The sequence below is a fragment of the Coenobita brevimanus genome, chromosome 93, assembly GCF_032717465.1.
Source record: "Coenobita brevimanus isolate Jiangsu-jjx chromosome 93, ASM3271746v2, whole genome shotgun sequence".
Classification (NCBI taxonomy): Eukaryota; Metazoa; Arthropoda; class Malacostraca; order Decapoda; family Coenobitidae; genus Coenobita; species Coenobita brevimanus.
The window spans coordinates 48,202,919-48,223,977 of record NC_137046.1 but is presented as its reverse complement, the minus strand read 5'-3'; the positions used below and the strand labels follow the sequence as shown (position 1 = coordinate 48,223,977).

Sequence of the window (21,059 nt, the reverse complement as noted above, 5' to 3'; positions counted from 1 at the left end):
ATCATGGTACCTGAAGCCCTTTCACGTGACTTTAGAAACGGACTCCCGCGGGAGTTGTTGTATGCTGATGATTTGGTGTTGATTGCAGAGAATGAAAGGGAGGCGGAGGAAAGGTTTAGGAAGTGGAGAGATGGGATGGGGCAAAAGGGTTTAAGGGTAAATGCAGATAAAACAAAAGTGATGATATCTAGGGTTGGTGGCGGTACTGTCAAAGACGAGGGAGAGTGGCCATGTGCAGTTTGCCACAAGGGCGTGGGAAGTAATTCCATCTTGTGCGGTGTGTGTGATAAATGGGTGCATAAGAGGTGTAGGGGTATCAGAGGTAGACTGCGAGATAATGCTGATTTTATGTGTACGGCGTGCCGGGGTGAGCAGGTGGAGATTGTCAGACGTGAAAGGATTGAACTTGCTGGTGAATCTCTTGAGTGTGTGGAAGAGTTTTGTAATTTGGGAGACATGTTGTGTGCTGGAGGTGGGGCTGGAGCTAGCTCTGTGGCTAGGGTGAGAAGTGATTGGAAAAAGTTCAGGGAGCTCTTGCCTCTCCTGACATTGAGAGGGCTCTCCCTACGTGCTAAGGGGTCTTTGTATGCAGCATGTGTTAGGAGTGTAATGCTGTATGTCAGTGAGACCTGGGCAGTGAAGGAGGAAGATATTCGCCGGCTCAGACGTACAGAAATAACAATGATTAGGTGGATGTGCAGTGCGTCCCTGCGTCCAAGGCCTGGAGGGGCTGGGTTTACGATGGAAGAGTTGAGAGGTAGGATGGGATTGGAGTGTATTGGTGTTGTGATGAGGAGAGGTAGACTGAGGTGGTTTGGACATGTGGAGAGGATGGGGGATGATAATTGGGTGAGGAAGGTGAGAAATATTAATATTGGGGGTGGCGTTATGAGGGGTAGACCGAGAAAGACATGGGACGAGGTCATTAAGTGTGATCTTAGGGTTAAGGGACTGAACAGGGAGGCTGCAATGGATCGTGCAGCGCGGAGAGCCGCCATTAGGTGACCAAGGCCGACACATGCAAGCATGTTGGAGCCTTTAAAAACGAAAACGAAAACGATTTACATGCGCACAGACCGAGAACTACAAACATTTCACTGTCTAAGTTTTCGTTCGAAATTGGCGAAATCTTCATTTTTCTATCAACGCTGAAAGAACAAATTTAGCCAATGATTATTTGAAATGGAATGAAGGTGGAGGCGTTTATTTTCCTCTCAATACCACCACAAGAAGACCCTGCAATTATTTCCACAGCCCTTTCAATACGGTCCCATATTCATCTTATGCCCTGTGCCACTGCCAGACAAGCTGTTGACACTTATGGCAGACCTCTGATACTGTAGTAACTAACAGATTATTTGTATCCTTTTCAGGCCTTAATAAGCTCCCTATAATCGTGCTGCAGGAACATAAATAAAATACGCAAGGTTCATCGTACTAAAGGTGTGAATCTCGGGTGAAGCGAGACTGTTTGTTATTCCCCTGTCAAGTTCAGCCACAAGAACTTCTAGAAACCATCCTTTCAGTTCCCGGCAAACGTGGGCCAGTTCTTGGAAGTGGTTATCAGCGCGGCGCTAATACCACGGGAATTCAATCACACAATCACCCAGTCAGACGGATAGAGGGGAAGGGAGGAAGGATGGGGAGTGATAAGGGCGGGAGGGAGGAAGAGAGATAAGGGATGGAGGGAGTAAGGACGGGAGCATACTGGGGAGGAAGGACGGGAGCATACAGGGGAGGGAGGACGGGAGCATATACGAGTGGGTGGACGGATGCATATAGGGGTGGGTGGACGGATGCATATAGGGGTGGGTGGACGGATGCATATAGGGGTGGGTGGACAGGAGTATATCGGGGAGGGAGGACGGGAGTATATCGGGAAGGGAGGACGGGAATATATAGGGGAGGGAGGATGGGAGCATACAGGGACGGGAGAAAGGGAGCATAATTGGGAGGGAGGACTGAAGGGATGATGAGAGCATATAGGGCGGGAGGTCAGAAGCATACTGGGGAAGGAGGAAGTGAGGACGGGAGAATATAGGATAGAGAGGGAGGCAGGATCTGAGCATGCAGCATATGGATGGAGGGAGGGAGTTTGCTGCGACAGGCTGTGGGTTAGGAAAGGCAAACGAAGGGGGAAAATGGGAGAAAATCGCTAATAGACGGATATTTCATACTACGAGAGGTCTAACAAGTATAAATAAATAAAACTAAACAAATAAATAAATAAATATACTTAAAAACAAAACTAAAAAGATGTCGTCGTACTGTAGGGGTAAATGGACACTGGTTTTAACCCTTTTCACTGTAAGTGATCTCTCCTTAAGACGAATATCACTGCAGGCAAATATATATATATATATATATATATATATATATATATATATATATATATATATATATATATATATATATATATATATATATATATATATATATATATATATATATATATATATATATATATATATATATATATATATATATATATATATCCAATGCAACATTTCCCCATGAGGAGCGTAGGAGCCCGGGGCTAGGCAGATGGTCCCGACATTTAAGATGAGAGTGACCAGCCTCACTCATCCCTGAATTGCATTACATGAGCAATCAACCCCAACCACCCCTTGGATATAAACCTTCACCGGCTCAAACCGACTGGAGCACAATAATTACCCACTACACCACCAGGAGCCAAAATCTGGTTATATGGTAACCACCCAGCGTAGTAAATGGTTTCCTGGTGTACAGGAAACCATTTGGCTTGTCACTCAGTGTAGAGTCACCCACAAGCAGAAGGAAGAGGAGAGAATTAAGGAAAGAAAGACAGAAGAGGGAATGTAAAGTTACCCGTAGGCAGAAGGACAAGGAAAGAATGAAGGAATGGAAGACAGAAGAGGATGGAAGGAAAGAAGGATGGAGGAGAGGAAAGGACAGACACCCGACAGTAGCACTATATCGAGTGAGTGGATGGTGAGCGCCCCCACCTACCACTAAATAAATATATATATATATATATATATATATATATATATATATATATATATATATATATATATATATATATATATATATATATATATACCTCTGCTTATGACCTCCAGTGTTTTAAAGCAATGTGTCTAAGCATCTCGAAATGAACGGATCTTGACTTCAGGTCTCTTTTGTTCAATTTTCCCAAAAGAAGCAATGTTCTGTAAGCTTCATGTCTTTGGGTCTTTCTTTTGTCCACAAAACAACTCTCCCTGAGGATATGGGACAAAATGGATAACAATACAAATAATGGAAATATACTTCAAGAAAACAAAAGAGTAAATGGAACACAAGGGGTTAATGACACACACACACACACACACACACACACACACACACACACACAAAAAAAGGCCGTGTAAAAAAGATCAAAGAGAAACAGGAACAAAAGAATGATAATTAACGAAACAAAGGAAATGGATAACAAGGAATTGGAAGAGTGAACGGAAAACAGAGAGAAAAAAAGAAAACCATGAAAAGGCGAAACGAAGGGAGCATAAAGTGCGGTGTCAGACGAGGAACCTCCGGCCTGAGTATATCCCGGGAATGAGACGCCGATTACCACGAAAATCTTATCAGCTTATCAGTCGGGTGAGAGAGGAGGAGGGTGACGGGCGTTGCTATTGCTGGCGAGGAGGAGGAGGAGGAGGAGGAGGAGGAGGAAGGAAGGAAAAGGTGGATGACGAAGAAGCATAATAATAATGAATGAAGAGGGGAGGATAGAAAGATAAGTGCGGAGGACTTTAAGATGATTGGGATATGGAATAAAAAGTAAGAGAGAGAGAGAGAGAGAGAGAGAGAGAGAGAGAGAGAGAGAGAGAGAGAGAGAGAGAGAGAGAGAGAGAGAGAGAGAGAGAGAGAGAGAGAGAGAGAGATATTAAGCGGGACCAACGTCAGAGGACTAGTAGATGAAAAGTAGGCTGGGCAACATAATAGGGGTTGGGAGAGAGAAGAGAGAAGGAGAGAGAGAGGGAAAATGAGAGAGAAGGGGTGAGAAAGAAGGAAAAAAAGAGACAGAGGGAGACAGAAGGAGAGAGAGAGAAAGAGAGCAAAGACAGACGGAGGGAAAGAGGGGAGAGGGACAGACGAGAACGAGATATGGAGATATGGATGAAAGAATGAATGATAAAAGTGAAGAGAGAGAGAGAGAGAGAGAGTACTGATGATAACATATCTACTTGCATGTTGTCGCAAGACGTGCCTTGCACAATCTCTCTCTCTCTCTCTCTCTCTCTACTTCCTTCCTTTCTTTCTTCCTTCTCACTTTTCTACTCCGGAAAGAGACAAAAGTAATAGAAGAGAGAGAGAAAAACACAGAACAGAAAACAGAGAAATAAAAAGATAAAAAAAAACAGAAGAGTGAGACAGACAGAAAGAAAGCAAGAGAGGAAGGCAGACAGAAACGACAGGAAAGAGAGAGAGAGAGAGAGAGAGAGAGAGAGCCGAACCAAACCAATTACCAGTGAAGCCTGTAGAACCCTCATTGATCATTTTTATCCCGTTAGGACGTTTTCCATAGCAATTCCTTCTGTCATTTACAAGTACATAGTCTGACGCATAGCAGCAATATGGACACGCTGTGCATTAATACCGTACGGCAGAATATTCACCAGCCCTGTGCGGAAATTAACGGGAAGAGATGTCAGGTATACTGCTCTTACTCCAACCTGACCCAGATTTTTTTTCCTTTCACAGCTTACTTCACGCAGGATAGTGGCAGAAAAAGACACTGCTACGTCACTTGGAATACGACCCATATTCTCGTGGGGTTAGGAAGCTCTCTAAACAACTCGTTCTTAGCGATTTATCCTGATTATAACACCCAAGTCCTCTATGTCTTTCATATCTCTGAATGACGACATAATTTGTGTAAATAACATTCAAGAGAATATTAACATGCTATACACAGAAATACACTGGTTAGGAGAAGGTGCTTAACCTAAGAGAATAAGGGCTCTACAACACAGAGTCTTTTGTCACCTACAGTCTCATTAACCTGCGAGAATAAGGGCTCTACAACACCTGAGTCCTTTGCCACCTAGAGTTGTATTCTCGTCAGAGGTGTTCCCACAACTCTCCCAGACGAGGATAAACCTCTCTCTCTCTCCTGTTAGTACTGCATTATATCTTACTGATGCAAACTCTGTCGATATTAAATTAGATCTAAATAACAAAGAAGGGAACAATAAGGGTTAGAAGGTATAATATATCGCTAAGGAGGAGGTGTGAGAAAGCCTCCCAGTTTCTTGAGAAACTGACAAGAGTACGATCCCTTCAAGTACTGCCAAGCTTGGGACGTAACATGTCTTGAACTTGACCTGAACAGAACTTTACCAGCAGTGCCAACTCCCATGCCAACATCTGTACCACTCGCAGCAAGGTACCGCTGCATGAAAATACCCTTATCAGAGAATTTTATCAACAAGGCTTCGCAATCCATCTTCTCCTCAGCACTGCCAACGTCTGTATATTCCACGTTATCAATAGAAAGATCCAGAATACTCCCTCTGAGTCACGGAGTTCATTACATAAAAATATGAAACATTAATAAATACGTAATCAGTTTTGCAATGTGTATTTCATATTTTCGTAGCCATCACAGGAAATACCCAAAATACAAGCAGATGTAGGTGTATTGAAAATCTTGGAGCCCGATGTAGTTCTTAAATATTTTTGATTTATTCCTACTGCTACCACAAGATTTTATCCAGCTTAGGGAAGGAGGGGGTTAATGAAGCCTAGATATAACCCCCTTAGTTCAGTAAGTCATCCCTAAGCTGAACAAAATCGTCTGGAGGTAGCAACAACGAGCGGACTGAAGACGTTACCGCACTGATGTTAAATAAAGTACCGTCAGAGAGAGAGAGAGAGAGAGAGAGAGAGAGAGAGAGAGAGAGAGAGAGAGAGAGAGAGAGAGAGAGAGAGAGAGACAAAAGTTAAGAAGTGCAGAGTAGGTAATGAGATAGCAGAGTCCGCAGTCAGTCGCTATCAGTCTTATCAATCATATCACCTCCCTCCTCCCCTACCCACCCATTCCCCACCCTTCTTGTCCTCCTTCCCTACCACTCCCCTTCGCTTCCCCCACTCCCTTCCTTCACTTGCTCCCCCATTCCTCCACCTCTCCTTCCCACCCTCCTTCCCTTGTTTCGCAACTTTCTCTCTCTCTCTCTCTTCCTTCCATCCCTTCCTTCTCCCATTCTCTCTTTGTTCCTTTCTCCTTCTCTTACTCCCTGTTTTCCAACTCTAGATTCCTCTTTTTCATCCCTCCATCTTCATTTTTCCTCCCTCCTTGCTACTCTCCTGTCCCCTTCCTGCTTCTCATCTCTAACCATTCTTTCGAATTCTCCCTTCTACCTCTTCTTTCCTCCCACCATCTCTCTCTCTCTCTCTCTTCTTCTTCCACGTATCCTTCCTTCTCCGTGTTACCTCTTTCTCTCCCTAACTCCCCTGTCCATTTCAGGGAGGGAGGGAGGGACGGGACAAAAAATAGGAGGAAAGAAAATAGTGTTGAAGGATGAAGACGTGACCATTTCTATTTTCTCCTTCATCTTCCTTCCTTTCCTCCTTCCATCCTTCCGTCGTCTCCTTTCATTCTCCTGTCTGTTCTCTAGCACCAGCCATCCCTCCCTCCTTCCTTCTTTTTCCCCTCTCTCTCAACCCCTACATCTCCTTCCTTCCTTCTTTTTCCCCTCTTTCACTCTTTTTCTCTCAACCCCTCCATCTCCTTCCTTCAGCCCTTCGCATTCCTTCACTCTCTCGTCTCAGCTTCTGTCGTCTCCTTCCTTTTATTTTTCATACCATTAACAGTCTTTTACTCCCGAATCTTTGCTCCTGCACTGACCTTCCCTCCTTCCTTAGTCCTCATTTTCCCTTTCTTCATTTTCCACTTTAACACAATCCTTCACTTCTTCCTTCCTCCGCCTTTTCATTCTTCCTTTCTTTATTTCTGAATTATCCCTTCCTCCCTCCTTCGTTCTTTTCTCTTAATTACTGTTTCTTCTTTCCTTCCTTCCTTCCTTCCCCTGTCTCCTTTCACTTCTGCACTCTCACTTACTACAATCCTTTCTCCGCCTTCTGCCAAGCACCCTTATTTACTTCTAAAATATCCGTCTTTCAACACCTAAATATTTTCTTTTTATTTTCTAGTTCATCGTTTCTTGCCTCTTCACCACCTTCTCTTTTTCCTTCCCACCAAAGAATTCCTTCAGTGTGCCTTCTTGACTCTCTCTCTCTCTCTCTCCTTTTCTTGCTCTCCAGGTATATAATATCCTCCGTTATCCTTCTCCCCAGCTATCCTTTTCTGTTCTTTCCCTTACTTCTTTCCCTGTCACATCTTCCCTATTCTTAACCTCCTTCCTTTCTGCAGATTTTCCCATTATCACTTCTACAATTCTTCCTTCCCCATTTTCACTGTCTGCCTTCTCTTCTCCCTCCTTCCAGATCATTAATTTCTTTTTTTCTTCTGTCTCCTCTCAACCATTTTCCCTCGCCTCTTCGTTTACATTTTTTTTTCGTTTTCCTCTTCATGCTCTTTTTTTCGCACTTTACTTCCTTTACTTTATTCTTCACTCCTTCCTTCTACACCTGTTTTTCCTCCTCCTCCTCCCCTTTCTCCCTTACCTCAGTTCTCTCCTATCTCCTCCCTTATCCCTAATTCCTCCTTTTTAAAAATTTTCCTTATTCATTTTCCACACCTTTTTTCATCATTCTATTCACTCTTCCATCCTTCCTTACCTGTTTTCCCTTCCTCACCTCTTCTTCCTTTCTCCCTCTACTTCCTATCTTTCATATCACATAATTCTCCTTATCTCTCTTGCTTTATTTTTCTTAGATCCTTCTTCCCTTTATTATTCCACACATTTCTCTTGTTACTATATATTCCCTCCCCTCTCCTCACCATTTCTCCTCCTCCACCTCTTCTTCCCTCCTTTACTTCCCTTCTTCTACCTCTCTTACCTGAGGCACTTTCTCCTGTTTCACCTTTCCTTCCTTCTCTTTTCTCCATCTTTTGTCCCTCTGTCCTTTCCTGCATCTCTCCTTCACTTCTCCTCCTTACTTTCACCTCTTATTTTTGCCATTCCATCCTCCTGTGTTTCCCTCTCCCGTCTCTTCAAAAATTACTTCTTTCCTTCCTCATTTCTTGCCTCGTTTCTTCTCTTTATATTACATTTCTTTCCTCCAGTACTTCTTCATCTCTCCTGTCTCTCACCTCTTCAGAACGATGATCCCAGTTTTTGCTATCCCCGCTAACACTAGACATGTTTCATTCAGCTTTCCGGCAGCTCTTACCATTACCCCTTCTTCCCCTCTGCTTCTGCTTCACTTCCTCCCCCATTATCACCCTACCTTTCTCTCCTACCATGTATGTCGTTCCTCTTCCTCACTCCATCCCACCCCCTACTTACCGCGATCTGCCTTTACCTCTGTTTATCTACCTATGTCATTTCATCCAGCTATCTATTTATCCATCTATCTACCTTTCTACAGTACGTCTCCTACCCATTCTTTCTCTCCCACTCCCCCACCCTTCCCCATCACGGTCCCATGCTGTAATGGTCAGCACCCTGGACTTTGAATCCAGAGATCCGAGTTCGAGTCTCGGTGGGACCTCCCTTGGTTTTTGTCTGTAGTATATTCCTGATTACATTTTCCCTGGCCAGCTTCCTCCATCCTTCCTTCTTTTCCATCCTTTATCCTTATTCCGTATTTCTCTTCTTTTTTCTCTCTCTCTTTTTCTCTCTCATTTTCCTTCCCTCCTTCACATCGTCCCCCCTCGCCAGAATTTCCTTTACTTTATCTCTGTTCTTCCATCTCTCCTTCTACCCAGCACAGGTTCATTCTACTTGTTTTATTTTAGTTCTACCTTCGTTTTCCTTCCACCTCTGTTCTAATGCGAATGGATGAAAGACAAATGAGAGAGAGGAAAAGCAGGAATGAAGAAAAAAGAGAAATGTGAAAAGATGAACAGAGATGTGAAATGATAAAGCACGGAGTTGTAAGCGAGGAAAAAATGTGAAGTAAAAGGCAATAAAGAAGTAAAAATATGTGAGGAAGAGAAGGCTGAATATTGGGACTGTGGATTGGTAAAGAAAGAGGGACAAAGGATGAGGACAGCAGTGAACACCCTTTACTCTAACTTGGTCTAAAACTGCCATCTCTCCATTTTCAATATTGAGCTTTAGCATGAGATTAACACTAGAATATGATGCAGGTCACGATGCAGTGCTATGGAATGAATGTAGAGCTGAAGCATTGTCTTTTGTCACTGAGCTTCTTTTAATAAACTGTAATCAACTGCACGAAACTGGACGAAAATCTGGGCCTAAATATGTGAAAAGGATAGAGTAGCAACAGCAGCCCCAGACTCATTTGGAACGTGAACCCAGTGGACTGCAGGCTTGAAGTTGCCCTCATTCCGCCGTTCACCCTCCTCCTTTCGAGAGACAGGGAAGTAGTTGTAGGGCATTTGTATAACCAGGGCGATCAACTGCCTGGTTATATCGGTGCCATCACGTGAAGGCACCAAGGTGGGGATAAAGGGTGAGGGCAGGGTGCAGACGGTAGACCATTCGTTTAATTATATACAGAAGCAATTCCTATAGTGCTCTCTCTCTCTCTCTCTCTCTCTGTTTAATATATGCAGAAGCAATTACAACAGTTCTCTCTCTCTCTCTCTCTCTCTCTCTCTCTCTCTCTCTCTCTCTCTCTCTCTCTCTCTCTCACACACACACACACACACACACACACACACACACACACACACACACACACACACACTTTCACTTGTACGGTACAGGAAAGCAACAAGGGCGTTACACAATTCAGCCCTAATCCCGGGTGTTATCAAATGGCATGAGGTATTAAGATTGATAATACAGACGACGATAAGGCGGGTGTCATCCTAGAAAAATGTAAGGCAGGCAAGAATGAAGAAAAGGCGAAGGAAAAAGAAAGACAGGAAGAAAAGGATCAAATAAGTTACATTAAAGACTCAAAAGAAAAGGGTATGTAAATTAAGAAAATGGGAGAGGAAGAGGGAAGAGAAGGAGAAAGAATAAGAGTGGAAAAATGAGACGAGAAATTTACGAAAATGGAAGTAAGAAGGAAATGCCGGAATTGAAGAGAGAAGGGGGGGGGGGAAAGGATGAGAAAGGCATGAATGAGGGACTAGGAAGAAGAAAGTGAGAATATAAGGGAATATGAAACGTAGACGTGAAAGAAGAAAGGACACAAGAAAAAAGAGAAAAATGAAAAACAAATGCAAAAGTGGATACGTCAACAGAAACGGTGAGAATAAGAGGAGATGAGGACTAGAAAACAAGAATGGGAGGAATGGAGAGAATAGGAGAGGCGAGATGAAAGGAGAAAGGATAAGAAAAAGAGGGATGGTGGATAAGAATGATGAGGAATAAAGACGAGGAATGGAAGGAATGAAGAGGATAGGAAAGACAAGGTGAAAAAAGAAAAAATGAGAAAAGGAAGGATAATGGATAAGAAAGACGAATAAAGGACAAGGAAGGGGATATAAAATAGGATGAAATGACGAGGAAAAGAAGGAATGACAGAAAAGCAAGACAGAGGAGAAGAATGAAGGAGAGAGAGGTGAAAGCAGAAAGGGTGAAAATAAGAGGAGAAGAAGCATGAAGAAAAACGAAGAAATGAACAAAAAAGGAATGAAGAGATGAAAAGAATAAAGCAAATATGAGAATGGGGGGGACGGAGATAAGGAGAATGGAAGGAATGAAAGAGAAAAGAAAAGACGGTGACAGAAGTGGAGAAAACGCAAGATTTTCAAGAGCAAAAAAAGACATGAGACTGAGGACGATTGAGAAAATTAAAAGAACAGCCGAAGAAAGAAAGATAGATGGATTGGAAGATTGAAAAAAGAAAGACTGAAAGAAAAAAAAGAAAGAAGGGAAAATAATGGAGAAAAAAGAATGAAAAGAGGTGCCTGTCTAAAAAAGAAAAAAAAAAAAGATGGAGGGGAGGGGGGGCGAGGAGTTGAGTTACATGACATTACAAAATTCTGTGATGATAAAAGAGGAGGATGTTTGTTGCACTGCGCTGATAAGGTGGGAGGAGGGGGCGATAGGGAAGGAGGGAGATTGTAGATGGGGTAATGGGGTGAGAGAGAGAGAGAGAGAGAGAGAGAGAGAGAGAGAGAGAGAGAGAGAGAGAGAGAGAGAGAGAGAGAGAGAAATATTAAGTTCCTACAAAGCAACAACTATCTCAACCATCAGTAACGAGTTCCGTTTTCTGTTGCATATTTTTTCATTACAACACTGAATACATATTTTTTACTTCTGAATGAGCCTTAACAAAGATCGTGACAAAAATAATTCCACAATATACAATTATACATTATTAACACGTAACTCAAAACCCCATCACCAGAATATCAGCAATTGCCATCTACATTTTTATCTCGCGGCTGACGTAAAATAAATTCATCAACATTTCTTATTATTCCTAGATATACTGATCAGACAACGTGAAGAAGGTAGTGTTTTTATAATTTTGGTTTCGTCTGTGTGTGCAAGATACCAAGAAAATTTACTGATAGATTTAGGCTTCAAGTGGTAAATAACTCCACTGTGACTTTGCAAGGTCATTAAGGCAGACAATCACCTTTCCCTAAGTCCTATCTTCCCCTAGCGTGTGACCCGCTACGAGTTAATCTTGATACAACTTGTGTAGTAGATTAGATGACCTCTCTCTCTCTCCCATCCCTCCCTCCCCTTCCCTCAACCCACCGTCTTGCCTCTCATGTTCCTTTAACCATGATCATTTATTTTTAAATAACGATGGATGGTATAATTAACAACACCTGCAACTGCTGGACGATAGGCCATTCCGATATAACGATGACAGGTTTTGCAGACACGACAATATTTATGTACTTGCAGTGTTACCATGCTCAAAATCAGCATATAACTCTCTCTCTCTCTCTCAGCTGGCCTCGTGTCGCCGCCTGTTGAGCCGCTCGCTAAGTTTGCCCAGTTAAATCCTGTTTGTGTTCTGGAGGGGGGCGGGCGTACATTTACATAATCAACTTCCGCTACTTTTCATAATGTTGGTGGCCGATGGTGGTAGTTATGGTGGTGGTGGAAGTTGTGGGGGGATGGTAGTGGGAACTGTGGTGATGGTGGTAGTTATGGGGGATGGAAATGGTGGTTCTAGTTATGGTGATGGCGGCAGTTGTGGTGGTATGATATAGTGGTAGCTGTCGTGACGATGCTAGTTAATGAAGATGGTGGCTGGTACTGTATGGTAGCAAGTTTGGAAATGATGGTAGCTACCTAAGCCAATGCCACTGCCATTAAGAAAGGTCCGGATACGGATCCGTGGAGATACTGTGTGGAATATATAGGATCCGGATCCGCCACAAACTTTAATAAATTATTCCTTCACCCATGGCCCACTATTCCACACAAGTTTACTGAAATTCATTGACAGCTTTTGGAGATACTCTGTGGACAAACAAACAAACATAGGTGAATACATAAACCCCTCCAACTTCGTTGGCGGAGGTAAAGATGGTAGCTGGACAGGTGGAAATAGGGACAATCTGACCAGGGAGCAGTTTTCGGAGACAGTGATAGTTATGGTAAAATATGGTATCGTGGTTATGAAGAATGGCTTAGAGGTAATAGTTGTTACAATCTAAGATGGTATAATTACTTGGGAGAGTTAAATGAGTTATGCAAGGGAGATTATAAACTGTGGTAGCTGGCAATGGTAATAGTTGTTGAGGGTGACGGTGGTGGTGGTGGTGACGACTATGGTTGGTGGTGGCTGTTGTGGTTGTGGCTGTGACTGGTGGTTGTGCATGATAGTGGCGTCTGTAGTTGGTGGCTGTGGTTGTGGATGTGTGGTGATCCTAATGATAAGAAGCTAACCTCTTCACTGCGATGTCGTCCGTATGACTTAATTCCTGAACCACATCACCCAGACAGCTAATTTCTTATTTCCCTCCTCCTCCTATTACAGGCTGCCATCTTGCTCACCTGAGGGTTTTCGAACGGGAATAACTACATACGTCATAACCTCTTCAGTGCGAGACGAAATTCCTAAAATGAATAATATATAAGTGGAAAATGGCAAAAAAGAAATATTAAAAATTGAAAAAAAGGGATTCATGGGTTAACATTACCGGACGATTTTCTTCAGCTAAAGGGAGGTTTTTCGAAATCGAAGGGGTAGATATGCAGTATCTTTAATTAATCCCTTTACTAATAGAGATCCGTCTGAAGCTGAATAAAATCGTCTGTTGGTAGCCTGCTTAACATGACACAGACGTCCTCACACAAAAGGGGTTCAGAATTACGGACACAATGGGGAAAGGAATGAAAAGGGTGAGAAGATGGACTGGAAATTCAAAAAGAAAGACAAGATGAAGGAAAAAAGAAAGAACCAACAGAATGAAAGAAAGGGACAATGAAATCGGACTGGATAGGAAATGAAAGCTAAAGAAACAAAGAAAAACAGTAAAAAAAAAAAAAGGAGGAAGGAGCACAAACAGACGTAAAGAAAAGGAAGAGAGAGAGAAAGTGTTGGAGACAAATATGAAAACATGGAAAAGAAAAGCAGACTATAGATGTAAAACAAAAATACAGGGAAAAAAGTATTAACGGGTGACCAAACTATGAATTAAAAAAAAAAAATGAAGGAAGGTCAAGACATAGAAGTGAGAGATGTACAAAGGAAATCTAAAGAACACTAAATATGGGAAGAAAAATGAGCAGTGAAAATAAGAAAATAGTAATAGAGTAACTCAGAAAATCAACCGAAAGGAAAACAAAAACATTCTTTCCGGAGGCGACACAGACCATTTAAACATTTCATTGGAGTGATGTCTTCTTTAGTTTGTTCCTTCCACTTCCAAGCAAAGTTATTCAGCTAAGATGAAGTCTCACGTAATGGATGAGTTAACGAAGGCTGTATAAAAAATCTGAAGTATGAAAAAATCTGACATGAATAATATCTTCAGCACTCAGCAAGCACGTAATAAAAGTGACGTCCACAGGCGTTAATTTTAACACGCACACGCAGCTAACCACCCAACCAACTAACCACAGTCCAATCAACCAACCAGAAAACCTACCAACCACCTGACAGCTAACCAAGTATCAGCGAACCAACCAGCCACCTATCCATTCACCAAACTGCCACCCCAACCAACCAACTAACCACACCCCAACTGGCCACCAAACCAACTAGGCAACCAATCAACTAACCACCAACCTAATACACCGTTAGGGTTGTCAAAAATCAATCTTTTATTTATTCAGGGTATAACTTTATTACGTTACGTGCTGTGTCTGTCGGTGTGCCTGTCTGTCTGTAGGTATGTGCATTCTCTACACTGACTGCTCTTTAAATGGAAGGAAATGACATTCAGCAGTGGTAAATGACCTCAAAATCGTCAAGAAGTTCTGTTGATTATTTATTTACTTATTTTTATATTTATGTAGTTATTTAACTATCTATTCATTTATTCATGAACTAATTATTTATTTTTGGGGGGTGGGTGGGGCTGGAAAGAGAATAAACCACTGTAAACGGCAAGCCCCAGTCGGGTATGTATCATTTATAGTACCATTACTTGTGAAACCCTGGAATGATAACATTAACATAAGAGTTATATTTAAGCCCTCAAGATATCAAGTGTGCAGTACAGGTGAGGGCAAATTTTTCTCTTAATTTTGCACCTCTTACCTTTCTCACTTCACTTTTCTTCGCTAGCCAACATCCCTAACCTGAGAGGGGCTTGGCGTGTACCTCTGCTCTTAGGCGAAATTAGGTGCGACAGACAAAAAGTGCAAAGTAGAATTGGTGGAACACAGAGCAAACTATCGTCCCTAAGTGTAAAAAACAAAAGGATAGTGTGGTCCTAAGAAGTGTGCAGTACCCCGCACATGATGCTGATGTAGTGAGCAAGGTCTTCTCCAGCTTAAGAATATATGAACATCTGTAAATATGAGAGGTGAATGGAGCAGGTGTGGTTTGGCAAGTAAACTGAGGTAAGGCAGGTGAGGTGAGGCAGGTGGGGTGAAGCAGGTGAAGTGAAACAGATGGGGTGAATCAGGTGTGGTGAGGCAGGTGTGGTGAGGCGAGACAGATATGGAGAGAGATAAGGTTAGGAACATGAGGTGAGGCACGTGAAGTTAGGCAAGTGAGGTGAGGCACGTGAAGTTAGGCAAGTGAGGTGAGGCACGTGAAGTTAGGCAAGTGAGGTGAGGCACGTGAAGTTAGGCAAGTGAGGTGAGGCACGTGAAGTTAGGCAAGTGAGGTGAGGCACGTGAAGTTAGGCAAGTGAGGTGAGGCAGGTGAAGTGAGACAGGTGAGAAAGGTTATCTCACCGGATGTCATTCCTCTAACTCACACCACCCTCTCGACTCCCCTCCCCTGCACCCATTCCCCCTCCCCTCCCCTCTCCTGCACCCATGCCCCCTCCCCTCCCCTCTCCTGCACCCATGCCCCTTTGTTTCCCCTGAACCCGCTCCCCCTTCTTTTCCCTGCACCCATTCCCCCTTCTTTCCCCTGCACCAAATCCCCCTTCCCTTCCTTCCCTTGCACGCCCTCCCCTCCCTTCCCTTCCCTTGCACCCATTCCCCCCTCTCTTCCTCTTTCCTGCATCCATTCTCCCTCCCTCCCTCCCTCCCTTGCACCCATTCTCTCTCCTCTCCCCTGTACCCATTTCTCTTTCCCTCCCCTCCCTTCTATCTCCTCTCTCCTTCCCTGCACCGCACTCCCTATCACCTTCTCTTCCTTTCACCCCATTCTCCTTCTCCTTTCCTCCCTTTTCCATTCTTCTTTTCCCTCCTCTACTCCCACTCATCCCTTCCCTCCCTTCCCTGCATTCCATTCCCCCTCCCCTTTCCTCTCCATGCACCTCACTTTCTCCTTTTCTCCCCCCCCCCCCTCCAAGGTAGCAGAAGCTCTCCTCAAATCTTAATATACCGGTACTGTTGATATGCGTTAATGACCTTGGTGCTGTGGACAGGCAAAAATATATTAACTAACTACTCACCCATTACTCCATTCTTCCCCCCCCTCTCTCTCTCTGATTTTTCCCTCCTATTTTATCTATCACATTCCTCTAATACTCACTGTAATCATAATCTACATCCTCTCTTATCCCTGGCTTCCTATGCTCTTGTAACCTGCCCTAATTTGGTCTAATTTCACGACTATAATCACCAGTCTTTATCCAATTTACTTGTTATATTTATCACTGTCAATAACCAAAATAATTACATAACTGCCTTTATCAATATCACTGTAATCGCTGCCATGCTCCTTCTACTGTTATTAACCTTTCAGCTGCCAATGAACTACTCTGTATTTTATTAGGTCAACATCTGACTCTTTTACTAAACTCAAGAAAGACTAATGGATCAAGGAAAGGCTATCACGAGAATGTACTGTAGAATTCCGAGCTTTATTTCAGTGTAAGGCAGATAATTACGTGCGTGCGAGCGCAGCGATGTTTGCGTTCAGCTGAGAAAAGAACGGCCCGACACGACTCGGCCCGGCCCAACAGGACACGGCCCGACCACGATGGTTTTCAGAAGCCAACAACTTTTCTATAACTTTTCTACTATGTGAGACAGAGGAGATATTCTTTCAGCAGGTAGTAGATGCATTCAATAAATTTTGTTTTTAGGTACTATACTGTATATATTTACTCATGAGACCAAAGAAACACCTTGGAATCCCAGCTTTCCAAGAGAATGTACCGAGGGCTTCAAATGACATGTTCCGCTGTAGAATCGATTTAAAGCACCATGAACGTGACACATGCCAGGTCATGCCAGGCATGAGTTGTTTTTCACTTTCATATGTTGACTGCGCGAGTGTGTGTGTGTGTGTGTGTGTGTGTGTGTGTGTGTGTGTGTGTGTGTGTGTGTGTGTGTGTGTGTGTGTGTGTGTGTGTGTGTGAGAGAGAGAGAGAGAGAGAGAGAGAGAGAATAATTTAGCTCAATTATTCTTCTGTTATTGTTCAACTACCTCACCAGAAATGTTGAAAGTTTACACATCATCATCATCATCATCATCATCATCATCATCCGGACCTCCTTTCCCACCCTACCGCAAGGTGAGGAGTAGCAATGTCCAGACAGCCTAAATGTGCCCAATCCAATAGGCCACGCTTCCATTCACTCATCATTCAAGCCCCCGGAATCCTGGCTCTATCGGATATGCCAAAAGCATTCACCACGTTCTGTAGCTTCACATGAACCAATCCGATTCAGTACTGATTGAAAGTTTACGCCAATATTAAATTAAGATGGTAGGGTATGTACAAATGCTCGCTCGCTCGTCACTACCTCTCAAAGCGCACTTTACTGGTTTTAACCACATGACAATCTCGCCGTTGCCAAAAGGTTTATTATTAATATTTTTTTATTGCTAAGTGTTTTTACGTACATCATCATCATCACCATCATCGCTGTAGTTTATCACAATAATTTTCGTTCAACATAACTCATAACGAAACAGAATCGAGCACTCCCATGAAAACACCATCATTACCACAATAACAGTGTATTATTTTTCTCACATCGTAACACACTTCCCACAACGCATCACATCCTCACACTACATCATCACCACCGTCACCATAAAAGAATCACAGTCATTACCATCATCATTCATAACCATTAGACTTACTGTCCCTGCCATCATACATCACAGCCACTACACCACATCCTCAAGCTCCACCATCATCACCACCACAATCACCAAAACATCACCATCATCACCACCACTATCACCACCATCACCAACGTCACAGCATATCAATACTCAAGCACACCACATCCACCATAACACAGCACAACCATCACCAATCGGAACTATCATAACACATCAAAATACATCACTACCGTCTTATCACACCACCACATCGTCACCACCATCAGAACACATCATCATCATCACCATCGCTACCTAATCATGCCATACCATACCGTACAATCAACAGGTTTATCAGAACAAAAAACATCAGAACCATCACCAACACTACCATATCACCACTACCATACCACACTTCCATCTTCACCACCAAATTCACCACCACCATCATTGCCACTGTCACCACCTAGCTTACAATCATCATCACCATCATGGCTATCATGTATACAGCGTCACTCTCACTATCACGGCCTTGCATATCGTCATCATTATCATCGTCACTATAACTCACCATCATCTTGCAACACTACACCCACCGACATGACATCACATTCTTATCTTCGTGTGACCTAAAGAAGTCTGGAAAATACCGAGGTACGGAGAGGGGCAGGAGGAGGATGGAGGGGGGAGAAGGAGGGGACAGGTGTACATAGGAAGGAGGGGAAGATAGAGAGGGAAGGGAGTGAGGGTAGAGGTGCAGGGGAGGAAGGAGAATTTGGAGGGAGAGGGGGGGGAAGGAGAAGGTACTGGACAGGGAGGGAAAGGAAATGGTGGAAGGCTTGAAAGGAGAGAAGTAAAGAAGTTCAGTGTTACAAACCATACTAAGACAAGCCAAGTTATACTATACACATAAAAATCTTAAAAGGCTAAAAATGCCAAAACACCCGCCACCCTACACTCGGTTGGGATACAGTGAACAGAAGCGAAAAAATGCACATTAGATTCACCGTTTATGTATACTGTCCGAGAAAGTTACCTGTATCTTATTATATTCTTAATACTTTTTACAATTTATCAATATTTCTGACTTTTTTCGAGGTAAACAACCAGATAATTTGCTCTGCACCATTATTTCTGTGGGATTCCTACATTCAATTAAGTTTACACAGTGGAATACAGTCATGGGAGGTGTAGAATTTTGGTTTCTAACAGTTTACAACAGATCTCAATCATCTGCCTGTTTACTCCAGTGTGTCAGTGACAATAATATTCTAGTCTTTGTCTGGTACATACAGAATCTTTTCAGTTTTATATTTTCGATATGAAAAGTTGTTTCAGTGCACAACACCATCACAGGGTGTTATGGTTTCACTGTGTAAGTTCTTTCTTCATTTTTTTGTTTTGTTTCGTGATTATCATTTTTCCTACAGCTTAATATACGTTTCAGAATTATACAACTGTCCAAGTCTATACAAAATTTTTCGTCAAATTTTTCGTCGCACTTCCAGCTAGTTCGTTCAGTCCTCCATGCCTGACACTCCATCATGGGATGGTTTCCACATGAAGGTTATTTTTTTACCATTTCTTCTTGATGTATCCTTTTACATTGAGAAACTGTTTGCCAGTACTGACGATCTGTTGTTTAGACATCCGAGTGCCCTTTGACTATGAAACACATTCATTCCTTACCACATCTGATTTCTCACAGACTGCAGTACTGCACACAGAGTTATGATAAGTTGTCATTTACACTAAAACAATGTTACGTATTTATAAAAACTGTTTACTCTGCAAGCAGAATCCCACACCCTGGTCTTCCGTTTTCTTGACTGATCCATCACAGTAGACACGAACAGTTTTCATTATACTTTTTATTTATTATGTCCTCTATCAATGTTTTTAGTTCACCGGCGGCAGACCGGTTTTTTTTCCCCTCTTGTAATGAAAGAATGCTCACCTCTACCTTGCTTTCTTTCCATGACAGCTTCTCAGTAGGCCTATGTATATATTTTTCTGACATATCGCAGTTGATGAGTTTTTCTGCTAGTAGTTTCAGACATTATCTCCTGCTTTAGTCTCTGCAAAGTTCTGGTTTTCTACCATCTCTGGTCTTACTAATTAACCTAAGACCGCTATCTGATAAAATGAATTATCTCATCTATCTTATTTATTATTCTGCAGACAGATTTCAGTTTTCATAACATATATTAAGGTATTCCAAGGGCAGTAAAGGAGAAGGAGGAATAGGTGACGAGAGAGGGAGGGAGGTAAAGCGGAGGAGGAGAACGGTGGAGAGGGAGGGAAAACAGCAAAGGGGAAAAAAAAAGAAAAAAAGATAAAGATGAGAAAGGAGAGAAAATACACTAAGAAGAATGAGGGAGGTGTTATTGGATGATTGGGAAAATAGATGATTCAGAAAACAAATGATTGAAAACAATAAGGAAAAAGTAAAACAGAGAAAAGGATGAGGGAGAAGGACGGAAAGATGAAAAATATAAGGTTAAATATGTGGCAGAAAGGAGAACGATGGAAGGACGGGAAGAGGTGAAACGTAAAAACGCGAGAAAAGGGAACACACCCACACACACACACACAAAAAAAAAACGAGAGGGGGCGAGAGAAAAAGTAAGAAAGAAGAGTGAGAAGAAATGAAAAAGAAATGGAAGACAAAGCGAGGGATAGGAGGAAAAAAAAATGAAAATAAAAAATAAAATAAAAAATATGTATCAGAAAAAGATAAGCAAAAAGGAAGAACGTAATGAAAAGAGACAAAGAACGAAATTGGGAAGAAAATTTAAAAAGCATAGTTGAAACACTGCTAGTTCATCTCCTGTTCTATCGTGCTCTTTCTTCACTCCTGTTCTCGTGTTCTTTGTCCTAGTGTTCTCGTGTTTTCTTTGCCCCTTGTCTTCTGTGTTCTCTCTACCATCTTCTTGCCATGTTTTATCTGTCCTCGTGTTTTCTTTGCCCTCTTGTTTACTGTGTTCTCTACAATTTTGTACTCCAGTTCACTCTGTCCTCGTGTTCTCTTGTGTTCTAGTGTGCAGTTTAAAACGAAGTCTCTATGTGCCGAGTTCTCCTTAACAAGAAAGCCTTCGTTGTACATCCTAGGTTACTCAAGACACATCTTAAAGCCTTAATAATTCTCGAGAATTTTATTTATAATCCAAAATGCTGACAGCGGTATTTCATAGGCTTCATATTGTATAGTTAATCTTAATCATCTCTTATTTTATTTATAATTTTTAATAACAGATTACTAACAACAAAAAATATTTACTCCTTCAGCCTGAGGTTTTCTTTATTTTCCAGATTTCTTTCAGCTTCTTAGAGATTTCTCGAAGTGGAGGGCTTAGATATAGCCTTCATTAACCCCTTCCCTACCA

General features: G+C 42.4%; 1 protein-coding gene and 1 non-coding gene across 2 annotated transcripts in view; one reads left to right on the top strand and one right to left on the bottom strand.

Annotated features, from left to right (window-relative positions):
* The window catches only part of LOC145412599 (uncharacterized), a 319,753-nt gene that overhangs the window by 75,987 nt on the left and 222,707 nt on the right, over window positions 1-21,059 (bottom strand). The window lies entirely within an intron of this gene.
* Window positions 8,572-8,643, top strand: TRNAQ-UUG (transfer RNA glutamine (anticodon UUG)). Its single transcript has one exon. It is a non-coding gene; the product is annotated as a tRNA-Gln (tRNA).